The sequence below is a fragment of the Bombina bombina genome, chromosome 6, assembly GCF_027579735.1.
Source record: "Bombina bombina isolate aBomBom1 chromosome 6, aBomBom1.pri, whole genome shotgun sequence".
NCBI lineage: Eukaryota > Metazoa > Chordata > Amphibia > Anura > Bombinatoridae > Bombina > Bombina bombina.
Genome location: NC_069504.1, coordinates 1065163355 through 1065175771, shown reverse-complemented (window position 1 = coordinate 1065175771; position 12417 = coordinate 1065163355). Strand labels below are relative to the sequence as shown.

Below are 12417 nucleotides of genomic sequence, written 5' to 3'. Positions count from 1 at the left end.
TCACACAATATTCACTAAATATGTTCTTAAAGGGACAGATCACAGTATTCACAAGCACGACGCATGCAGCTTTAAAGGTACAGCTCCCACCACATGCAACGTTAAAGGGACAGCTCAACCCACAAGTCTTAAAGAGACAAGCACACACACAAAGTGACTCACACCATGTGCACACAGTCTTAAAGGTACAGACACACACACACACACACACACACAACACGCAGCCTTCAAAGAACAGCTCACCCCAGGTATACACTAAAGGTGCAGGCAAACACCACTCAACCTTTAAAGGGACGTATCACTCCACACACACATATTACAGTATGCACAAGAAACACCAGCATTAAAGGAGCAGCTCACGACACGCACAGACAATCCTTAAGGTACAGGCACACACACAACCTACACAACCTTAAAGGGATGGAGATAGCTCACTCTACATGCGCAGCACCCACACTCAGAGCCTTACTCACGCAAGATTATCTAAGAAATCTAGTCAGTACTAAGTGTGATGTGAATTGTCCCTTTAAGGCTATGCATGTTGTGTGTGCCTGTCCCTTTAAGAATTTGAGCTTGTGTGTGGTTGTGTGTGTTCAGATACTGTGGTCTGTCCCTTTAAGAGACTACATTTGGTGTCAGTTGTTGCTTTAAATGTGATGTGGGTTTCATGTGCCTGTCCCTTTAAAACTGTTTGAGTGTGAAGTGAGATGTACCATAAGGCTTTGCTAATGTTATTTTATCAGCAGTTTGTGCCTTTATAGTTAGTACTAACATTGTCCTGTGTAAAGGATACAGTTGCATATGTATAAAAACCTGCTGAAATGTGTACAAATATGTAAGCTGAGAGTTTTATACAATGTATCCATGTAGGGGAGCAGAGCTGGGGAAAGTCTATAGGGAAAATGGATTTTACACATCAAAATATAGCTCCTTATTATCAGCTCTGAATGAGTTAATGTTGGGTGAGAGTGTAATGGAATTCTGTATTACTGCAGGCTATAATCTGATTATTTATTTAGTAATGTAAATTTGATGTGTTAGTACATTTTAATGTATATGTACAAATATTGTTATTTTCAGACTGAATCTAAAGATCCCAGTAACTTCTAAACTGATTTTTAAAGGTACCAGGAATCTGTAGAATCTACTTACCAAGCTTCAGAAGTTCCGGCTGTAGGTGGGGCTAACATTTTGTATAACACCAAATTATTATTAAATAGTAGAGAACTTTTTTTCCATCTGTTGGAAATACTCCAAAGGCAGTGGTGTTGATTTACGTTTTCAGGACTTTTAGGGACTCCCAGTCACGCATGGACCAAATGTATAATAGAAGCAAATGACACCAGCTTTACTGTAAAGCAGCAAAAGCCCTGCCGATATGAACTACGGCAAATAAATCATTACATTTGTGGTTGTACAATAACACCAGCAGATTGCACAGCTATCAGCTACTACAGTATCAGATGTCGGGACATTTGTGGTGGTAAAAACAATAGCAGTAAATGGCATATTGACATGTTACAGGTTGTTTTTTGCTGCTATTAGTCACAAAACCCTTTTCTGATGCAGTGACGTGTGGGGAGGTCAGTGGATAGTATCAGAGCCAGATAAACACACATATGAACCCAATAGAGGTTACATTTTTCAATATTTAACCCTTTCCTGTCGGGGTTAATGTGTATACATTGGAACAACTGTTCTGGGGGGCGTCCCTATAACCCTAGGAAAGCCCTCCAGAACGCGATCAAATCCAGGAAGAGCAGTAGGCTTCAGGACAGCCGTTGGCTATGACGTTCTATTCCGTCATAATGGCTCTAAAGCCCAGTATAATTATGATGGAATAGAACGGCATAACGGCATTAAAAGGTTAAAAGCCTGCAGACTCAGGCACACAGAAACAAAACATTCAAAGGCATGCACACTCATAGACATATACACACACAAACAGAAACTTTCAAAGGCACACACACTCAGACATACAGAGATACTCGGACACACAGAAACATTCAAAGGCACACAGGCACTCAGACACACAAACATTTAAAGGCACTCAGACACACAAACATTTAAATGCACACAGGCACTCACACACACAGGCACTCACAGACACACAAACATTCAAAGGCACACAGGCACTCACAGACACATAAACATTCAAAGGCACACAGGCACTCACAGACACACACACATTCAAAGGCACACATGCACTCACAGAGACACACACATTCAAAGGCACACAGGCACTCACAGACACACACAAACATTCAAAGGCACACAGGCACTCACAGACACACAAACATTCAAAGGCAACCAGGCACTCATGAACAAACAAACATTTAAAGGCACACAGGCACTCACAGACACACACAAACATTCAAAGGCACACAGGCACTCACAGACACACACACATTCAAAGGCACACAGGCACTCACAGACACACACAAACATTTAAAGGCACACAGGCACTCACAGACACACACAAACATTCAAAGGCACACAGGCACTCACAGACACACACAAACATTCAAAGGCACACAGGCACTTATAGACACACAAACATTCAAAGGCACACAGGCACTCACAGACACACAAACATTCAAAGGCACACAGGCACTCACAGACACACAAACATTTAAAGGCACACAGGCACTCACAGGCACACACAAACATTCAAAAGCACACAGGCACTCACAGACACACAAACATTCAAAGGCACACAGGCACTCACAGACACACAAACATTCAAAGGCACACAGGCACTCACAGACACACAGACATTCAAATGCACACAGGCATTTACAGACACACAAACATTCAAACGCACACAGGCACTCGCAGACACACAAGCATTCAAAGCCACACAGGCATTTACAGACACGCAAACATTCAAAGGCACATAGGCACTCACAGACACACACAAACATTCAAAGGCACACAGGCACTCACAGACACACACACATTCAAAGGCACACAGGCACTCACAGACACACACAAACATTCAAAGGCACACAGAAACATTCAAAGGCACACACACATTCATAGACACACACAAACATTTAGCCACCAATCAGCAAGCACTACCCAGGTGCTGAACCAAGAATGGGCGGGCTTCTTAGATTACATTCCTGCTTTTTCAAATAAAGATACCAAGAGAATGAAGAAAATTGATAACAGGAGTAAATTAGAAAGTTGCCTATCTGAATCATGAAATCATATTTTTTTTTTTTTACTAAAAGAGTTAGAGACCGTAAAGTCAAAATTAAACTTAAGTTGATTGGACAGAGCATGGAATTTTAAATAACTTCCCAATCTACTTCTATTATCACATTTTCTTAGTTCTTTTGGTGTCCTTAAAGGGACATGAAACCCAAACATGTTTTTTTATGATTCAGATAGAGAATACAATTTTTAAAAATCTTCCAATTTACTTCTATTATCAACTTTACTTCATTATCATGTTATTCTTTGTTGAAGAGATACCTAGATAGGTATGGTGCACATGCCTAGAACACAACATGGCAGGAAAAAATGCTGCCATCTAGTGCTGTTACTAATGTATAACATGCTTGTAAAACTGCTGCCATATAGTGCGGCAGACACGTGCACGCTCCTGGACTTAACTTCCTGCTTGGAAACAGAAAACAAAAACAAATTGATAACAGAAGTAAAGTGGAAATTTGTTTTAAAACAAGTTGTTTAAAATGTTATGTTCTATCTAAATCATGAAAGGAGAATTTGGGGTTTTATGTCCCTTTAATTATTTCACTGTTGCTTAGTAATCCTAGGAGCGTGCACGTGTTTGCAATGGTGTTTATAGCAATGTTATACATAGTTGCAAACACTGCTGCCATAGACTGCTGTTGACACATGCACGCTCCTATCAGCCTGCCTAGGTTTACACTTCAACAAATAATACTAAGAGAACAAAGCAAATTGGAAAATATAAGTAAATTGGAAATATTTTTTAAAATTGCATGCTCTATCTGAGTCATGACAGTTTTTAATTTTGACTTTACTGTCCCTTTAAGTTAGACATATTGTGCACCAAGGACACCACATTCCTAGAAGCTCTCACTCAGCATTGGTTTGTAAACCATAGCGACTGTTTTGTCTCCGTACCGAGTGCTTCTGATAAAGATAGGCCTCTCATTCTTAATTGCTACTTATATAGATTTCTTTATTTTTCCATTGCAGGCAGAAAGTTGCTGAAGAAAGAAGATAGCTGAATAAGTAAGGAACTAAATATTAATACTATTCATTCTTTACTCCAAATGTGTGTTTTATTTTAGTCTTAATATTGTTTGTAATGCATGCTTGATATTTTTACTTATGGCGCCAAAATAACTGCTATTACTGGGAAATGTAGCATATTATGGCCTAGATTCTATTGTGCATCCAAAGTTATCGCTCGAGCAATACTCTAGGTCACGCTAACATTTGCATGTTGGATATCGTGGGTGCACTATAAATCCCTCAAAAAAAATAGATTTTTATGGGAGTGCATAGAAAAAAATTGCGTGTTCCCATAGACCACAACGTAAATTATATGTGTATATGAATACATACATACATATTAACACATAAATATATATATGTATATATTCATATATATTTAAAAAATGCTGCCCATCGCTGCGCTACTTACCTCCTTTGCTGTGCGAGGTTCTGATGCCGTCTGTGACTCTCATGAGCGCAATGCTTCCTAGCAATACGAATGCAAGCTTGCGTTCACATTGCGATTAACTTGTAATACCAGCGCAGATTATCGTGAACAGGTATTACAAAGTGGAGCTCTAATATCGCTTGCACGCAAGAAATATTTAGCGCTCCACTTTGTATTCTGGCCCAGTTATTTGTAAGCAACGGTGAAATGATTAAATGCTCTAACATTACAGCATTTTATTTTTGTACTTTTATGTCCTTTTAACAAATCATTTTTATTAAAGGGCCATTATAGTATAAAAGTGTTTTGTAACATGTCATTTTAGCACTACTGAAAGGTAAAGTACTAACTGCTGGTCCCGAGCGGAAACTTCCGGTGACCCAATTAGCAGAGGCAAACGCACAGCTGGGTTGTGCGACTTCAGCTGCTGAATTAGTCCCCATCAGATTCTGCTCGGGACTAGTAGTTCTTTTTCTGTGGCAGCTGAGCAGCACTTTAACCTTTGAAGGGGTTAAACACATAGACATGAATTCTAAAATTACGTTTTCGAAGGAACTATATAGCAGAAATCAGCCCTTTAAATATCAGAAATCAAAATCTATATCTTATCTATTGTGCATGGATTTAAACAAAATGGATACAAGGCAGTAAATGGGATATCTGGTCTGATGCAAGGTTTTATTATATGGCTCCTAAATTTTTAGCATGAAATTTAAAATACCAGTTGAGCTGTTAGGTTGTTTCACACAATGGGATTATTACACCTCAGATTTCACATCTTGCAGATAAACAAACATCCTTGTCAGAATAAAAATATCTGAAAAGGGCCTTAATGATGCCTCTGATAGCCACATCGTGAATACAGCCAGGTCTCCAATTCAATAGTTGTTATGGTAACTCTATCTAAGTGGCAAAAAATCTTCCTTCTAAAAGACATTGAGTCTGTAGGGACGGGACACATGATGCAAGTGATATTCTTCTGCGGCTTCTATGCGTGAGCGCTCACAGCAGATATCACATAACATAGTGAATTATGTGCAATGTAAAAGAAAATATAAATTCAGTAAACATGATTTTGAAGTTATCTGTTTTTTTTGTTTTCTGTTTTTTTGATGGGCAAAAAAATAAAACCTGTTATCTTGGTTTGCTATTTTGAATATCTCCAAATTGCTAATAAACTTGTGGTAATGAATTGCTAAAAGGTCGGTGTACAGAATTATTATTGTAAAAACATATAGAACTATCCTTTTGTTAGAAACATTTGCATTGTTTAGCAGCTCAGGAATATACCCTTTGCTATAGTCTATTTTATCTCCTTTGATGTGGCCAGAGACATATAAATAAGTTTCTGCAGTGAGCAAGTAATCCCTGGACAGAAATGTACAAAAGAAAATGGTCTAATTTGTCACAGCAATTTATTATTGCACTGCTGCCTCCATGTAACTATGTGTTTAAACCCTGCAAAGGTGCTAAACACTTTCAGATTCAGAGAGCACATTTAATTTTAAATAACTTTCCAATTTATTTCTATTATCTAATTTGCTTGTCCCCTTGGTGGAAAAGACAGAGCAGGCAATTTTAACAGACTTTTTAAATGAGTTCTATTATCAGATTTACTTTATTATCTTGGAGTCCTTTGTTAAAAAGCATACCTAGGAAGGCTCAGGGGCTGCAATGCACTCTACTGGGAGCTAGCTGATGATTGGTGGCTGCACATATATGCCTTTTTGCATTGACTCACCCAGTGTGTTCAGTTAGTTCCCAGTAGCGCATGGGGATTAACAAATTAGATAATAGAAGTAAATTGGAATGTTATTTAAAATTGAATGTGCTCTCTGAATCCTGCTCTGCTGCAGAAATTAAATATGTGGTTAAATGATATGAAAAATGTACAAAATATAGAATGTGATTACAGGGCAGTGGAATTCTGGACATTTCCACTACAGGCTCACAGTTTGGAAATGAAAGAGTTATATAAGCGCTTCAATAATTCTGGGATTTTTGTGAGACTACCTTTTCTATACGCACCATTTGAACTCTTTTGGGCAGTATGGGCGAGTTAGAACAGGCTTCTACTACAGCTTGTGAAACATTAATATTTAAGCACACAGTCTTTTTTTTATTATTATTTATTTTTTGGTCACAGGCTAAACAAACAGAGAACGTGCTGACTGTCTTGCTTGAAAAATTAAAGACACAGACAACAACAAAACCCCTCTCTTCCATACACTTACCCCTGATAAGCTATTTGAATCATACCTGTTTCTGAAATCTGGCTTTGCAATTGTTAAATAAATTCCATCCTCCATTTTTTAATTATATGTTGCCCCAACTTCCAATCCAATTTTGCCCAGGACAACCTCACACCTTGGGCAGGTGCGCATCTAATACGGCTCAGCAGAGAAAACAGGAGAGCGCAGTTTGTAGCCTCTGTAGTGCAAGCGATACGCTTTTGATTGGCATACCACCTTCTGAAAAGAAAGGAAAAAACAAAAAGGTTTAACCATATAGGCAGTTGAGGGCCATATAAAATGTTTTAATGCATTACAGATTTTAACATTGAATAAGCCAGATTTCAGAAGTGGGATACATTTTAAATTGCTTATAAGGAGTGATTTAATTTTATTGTCTATTATTCCTTTAACCTGACATGAATAGACAGTTTGTACTGATTTTTAGCTTTGCCTAGAGGTATTTCTTGATTATGTAAAAGAAAAATCTCCAGAACTTTAACTATGTTTCTGTGTACAGTCAGCAGTAATAGCATTAAAAACAATAATAGTATTAGTATAATGCACTGTTTTTACTAGGAAATGTTATTTTATAAAATTCACATCAATGACTCAAACTATTTAATGACATATTTTATCTGAATAGCATATACTAGCAAGTATACACTGCATTGCAGAAGATCTGTATACAAAATAAGTGTTATATAAGCGTTTTACATTGTAGCTTTGTTACAAGTTTTGCCAATAAAGCAGTTGAAAAGCCAAGTGGAATTCTTGTGCTTTGCTGTGACCAATTAGGGACGAGTGTGAATAGGTGTGTGCTCTGATTTTACCAATCCGTGAGTGAAAAAGCTGCAGTTAAATTAATTTATAATTAAAGGGACGGTACTCATTTTATCTGTCATTTGTATGAAAGAGCAGTGCTTTTTTTTTTTTTTTTGCCTGAAAATATAAAGTAAAGTTATCTAAGTTGAAACTAGACATGCATTTGTTTAGTTACAAATTCATTATGAAACATGGATACTTGTTTCGTTTTCATGAAAGGAATATCTGAATGAATACGCCACGAAATTTAAAGAAAACAAATAAATACTATTAGTGCGGACTGAAGATCTGTGAAGAAGTGTTGGGATTAGCGTAGCTCTCCAGCGTGCGATAGGTAAGTATAACACTTCACCTGTAGCAAAGGAACATTAATATTTGCTTAAGGAAAACAAATGCATAATGTCCCACAAATATTCATTAATAGCTTTGTTTAAAATACCGAAGAGCAAGGTATTCGTAAAACCAATTTTTCTGAATATTCGGTCTGAGAGATTTGGCTGAACAGAATTTTCTGCCGGTGCCCATGTCTAGTTGAAACAATACAACTGTATCAATGTTGTACTTTCTGCTGTCTGATTTACTGATCGGTACTTCCTGCTAATGCTCATTGGTTCATAGGCTCTTCCTGCTAATACTGATTGGCTGACCATGAGCATTTGTGCCTAACGGCTAATGAGCCTTAGTGTAATCTAATTCAGAGGGGGTTTAACAGACATTTTTATAACTGCATGTGATACACTCTACTATAAAGAAGAATATGCACAGATGCTGATCTAAAACTCCAGAATAAAACCTTTTAAATACTTACTTAGAAGCTCCCAGTTTAGCACTGTCGATTAGGTTGACTGGGACACCCAGTGAAAGAGTCTGGGAAAACAAGAAGAACAGACCCCCCCCCCCCTTCCCTGCATATGAAAACACAGATTACATAAACAGGAGCCAGCAGGAGTCTGTAAACGCACGTATTCATCTGACACTGTGGGGCTTGGTTAGGAGTCTGGTAATAATCACAATGTTATTAGAAAAAATAAGCAAAACTATAAATTGTTAATAAAACACTCCCAGCGGGGCTATTTAAATGCATCATCTACAAAACATTTATGCAAAGACAAATCTAGTGCACAATGTCCCTTAAGCCTTCACATAAGCAAAAGATACACATTCCATGCATTAGAGAGGCTTCCAGGCATGGTCTCGCTGCTTCACTAGCTGAATTCATTACACTGTGTTGTCAGTTCATTTATTGGTCCGTATATGGCAAGACACCAAAATAGTTCTTAACATTATTATTATTGACATTTCTTTAAAGGGATATTGTAGTGCACAATTTGTTAGGGCATGTCATTTTTGCACTTATCACCATCGAAATCTTTGCAGGAGTAAAGCCCCATTAGGGAACCACAGCTTCTGTGTATAACACATCAGGTGGTTGATAAGGACACGCAACTGCCTCTGCTGATTGGCTCCCTGGCTGTAAAGTCACATGCAGAGAAACAAGGCACTAATGGGCGCTAGCTGAACACATAGGATGAGCCAATGGCAAGAGCCATATGTGTGTAGCCACCATTTATCAGCTTGCTCCCTGTAGTGCATTGCTGCACCTGAGCCTACCTAGGTACGCTTTTCAACAAACAATATCAAGATAATTAAGTAAATCTGATAATAGAACTAATTTGAAAAGTCTGTTAATATTGCATGCTCTATCTTTTAAAGGGACAGTTGAGTCCAAAATAAACTTTCATGATTCAGATAGGGCATGTAACTTTCCAATTTTACTTTTATCACCAATTTTGCTTTGTTCTCTTTGTATTCTTAGTTGAAAACTAAACCTAGGTAAGCTCATATGCTAATTTCTTAGACCTTGAAGGCCGCTTCTTATCAGAATGCATTGTGACCACTAGAGAGTGTTATTTCATGTGTGCCATATTGATAACGTGCTCACACTTGTGGAGTTACATAGAAGTCTGCACTGATTGGCTTAAATGCAAGTCTGTCAAAAGAACTGAAATACGGGGGTGACCTGTAGAGGCTTAGATATAAGGTAATCACAGAGGTAAAAATTGTATTAATATAACAGTGTTGATTATGCAAAACTGGAGAATGGGCAATAAAGGGATTATCTATCTTTTAAAACAATACACAATTCTGGTGTTTACTGTCCCTTTAACTATTTAATTTTCTGGTTTTGAGATTCCAGAGTGCTCTAAACCAGTGTAAGGCATTTTGTTTGCTGCATGGTATGAGCACCTGCTGGTGATTCATTACCTGAGTAATGTCTGATTGTAATCCCTGAGTATATGTGGGTGAGGGCTAGGACTTTCTTCACTGTTAGTTCCTCATGAAACCTTATATATGTTCAGTAACAGACCTGTGTGAGTTATCAGACGATGAGCAATCTGTCCCCAGGCATTAATTGTGCACAAACTTCTTGTTAGTTTTAGTATCAAACAGTTTTATCTTTTTAATGCAAAAAAAAATTAAAGGCATGTGGATTTGAACACTTTTATGGTTCAGATAGAGAATTCAATTCTAAAAGAATTTTTCAATTGACTTCTGTTATCAAATTTACTTTTTTCTCTTTATAGCCTTTGTTGAAAAGTATACCTAGGTAGGCTCATGAGCAGCAATGCACTATTGGGAGCTAGCTTGTGATTGGGGGCTACACACACATGCCTCTTGTCATTGGCTCTCCACATGTATACAGCTAATGCCCAGTAGTGCTTTTCTGCTCTGGAACTGAGTTTAACTATGTGTTTAACCCCATTTGCAGGAGTCAAACACATAGTTACATAAAGCAATAATGAATTAATAAAATGCTCTAACACATTAGAACATTTCCTTTTAGTGTTTTTATATCCCTTTATCATGTTTAGTAAAAATGTTTACATTTAAATTGAACCTATCAGGAAATTCATGTTGCATATCTAGGAATTTGTTGTTGTTGGCTTATATAAACAACTGCCACAGTTGAACAGGTCACTTCAGGAGTGTCCATTAACCCCTTAACGACTATGTCGCTGGTCTTTCAACATAATTTTTTTTTTTTTTCATAGTGCTATTTCAGGATGCCTGCAGAAGGGCAGTCATAGTAGTGTGGTCTTGCCGCTGGCGACGAGACCTGCGCTATTATGGGCCAAAAAAAACCTTAACGACCAGCGGCATACAAGGTACAGCATGCTCGTTAAGGGGTTAAAAACATTTTAGATTTAAAATAAGAAAAAAGAATGTGCTCAGTGACTCACTGATGAATATATTTAGCACACATTTTGGAGTCAAGTTTTGATTTTATTATCTGGGGTGATGAAGGGGTTATTTCTAAAAAAAATGGTGTGAGAATGATATTATAAAAAAAGATATATCAGAGGTAAGCACAGGGGCATATTGTTTTAAAATATAGTGGTTCCGTGTTGGTTGTGGGAAGAAAAACAGGCGGAACTAGTGTAAAGGTGATCATTACACACCTTGGGCAAGAATACAAGTCACGCGGTATGAGTTTTCTGCGTGTGATATGGTCTTTTTGCAATCAATTTTCTTTGCACAGATATTACAAGTCTTAAAAAATTGTGATTGTGCAACAATCCTTTCCGCTCTCGAAGAGCTGTAGTTAAGTTTTCTGCAACAAAAAAGTTTCACAAAACACTTCAAAAATACATTAGAAAGTACAGTTACACTCATATTAACACTAATAATAGCTATCTCACTGGAGGTAACTAAATAGGGGGCGCTCTAAACAACACTCAACAGGTAAATAATATGTACTGCTAACAAGTAATCAAAAAGAAATGGATACAAGGTATATAATAGGATATCCCAAGTAACAGTAAGAACAGAGTAATAGTCAATTACTGTACACAGTCCCAAAAAGGTGATCCAAACACAGATAGATCACAAGAAGAAATCCATGGATGGATGGCGGCAGCGGCACTCTTCTCACATCAACTAGGGAAGATGTCTGTACAGAGAAAAAGAGAACAAAAAAGAGGCGCTTTGTGTGTACCAGTAGAACAGATAGGGGAGAAGTAGACAAACCCACAACAGGGTACTCACATTTGGTAGGAGCACTCAGACAGTGCTATTAGGCGCGGACTGGGTACTCAACAGCAACCCAGCTTGCTGATACTTCCAGCGTGTCTCCAAGGACAAATCAAGATCTCCCTTCTAGGACTGGAAAGACAGACTGCCCAAATCCGCTGCTTCAAAGGTCAGGCAGATAATGCTGGTGGTATTCAAGGCTCCCACATAGAGCAAGAACAGTCCCAATATATATAGTGGGGATAGAGGCGGTGTGCAGTAGAAGTGATCAGTGGCAGTCCCAATATCAGATGTAAAAAAGTAGGATTTATTAAAAAATTAAAAGAGATTAAAAACTGGAACAACAAGATAGGGCAAACATTTCCCTCCTGTTAACATGCAACGCGTTTCTCAGCTATGATGAAACGGCATCATAGCTGAGAAACGCGTCGTATGTTAACAGGAGGGATATGTTTGCCCTATCATGTTCCAGTTTTTAATCTAGGATTGCATCTACAGTGTGCACCTACTGTATATCTAAAAGTTAAATTACAAAAAGGGGGCAAAATAAATAATGAAATTATATACCAAAGTTGTATTACTGTGCAAATTTTATGTTACAATATCAAGATATGTACTGTCCCTTTAATGGGTAACTATAGAGGACTGAAGTGGTGTTTTTAATCA

The 12417-nt window shown here is 37.8% G+C and overlaps 1 protein-coding gene across 2 annotated transcripts in view; it reads left to right on the top strand.

Annotated features, from left to right (window-relative positions):
* The first annotated feature begins 1077 nt into the window (after positions 1–1077).
* TBXAS1 (thromboxane A synthase 1) overlaps positions 1078–12417 on the top strand; it is a 268516-nt gene continuing 257176 nt past the window's right edge. Inside the window, exons 1-2 of one of the 2 annotated variants that reach the window (XM_053718933.1) lie at positions 1078–1177; positions 4195–4230. The gene's annotated coding sequence lies outside the window, so the exon portion shown is untranslated. Of the gene's footprint in view, positions 1178–4194; positions 4231–7938; positions 8054–12417 lie in introns of those variants that run through there. The other variant, XM_053718932.1, reaches the window with a different exon arrangement.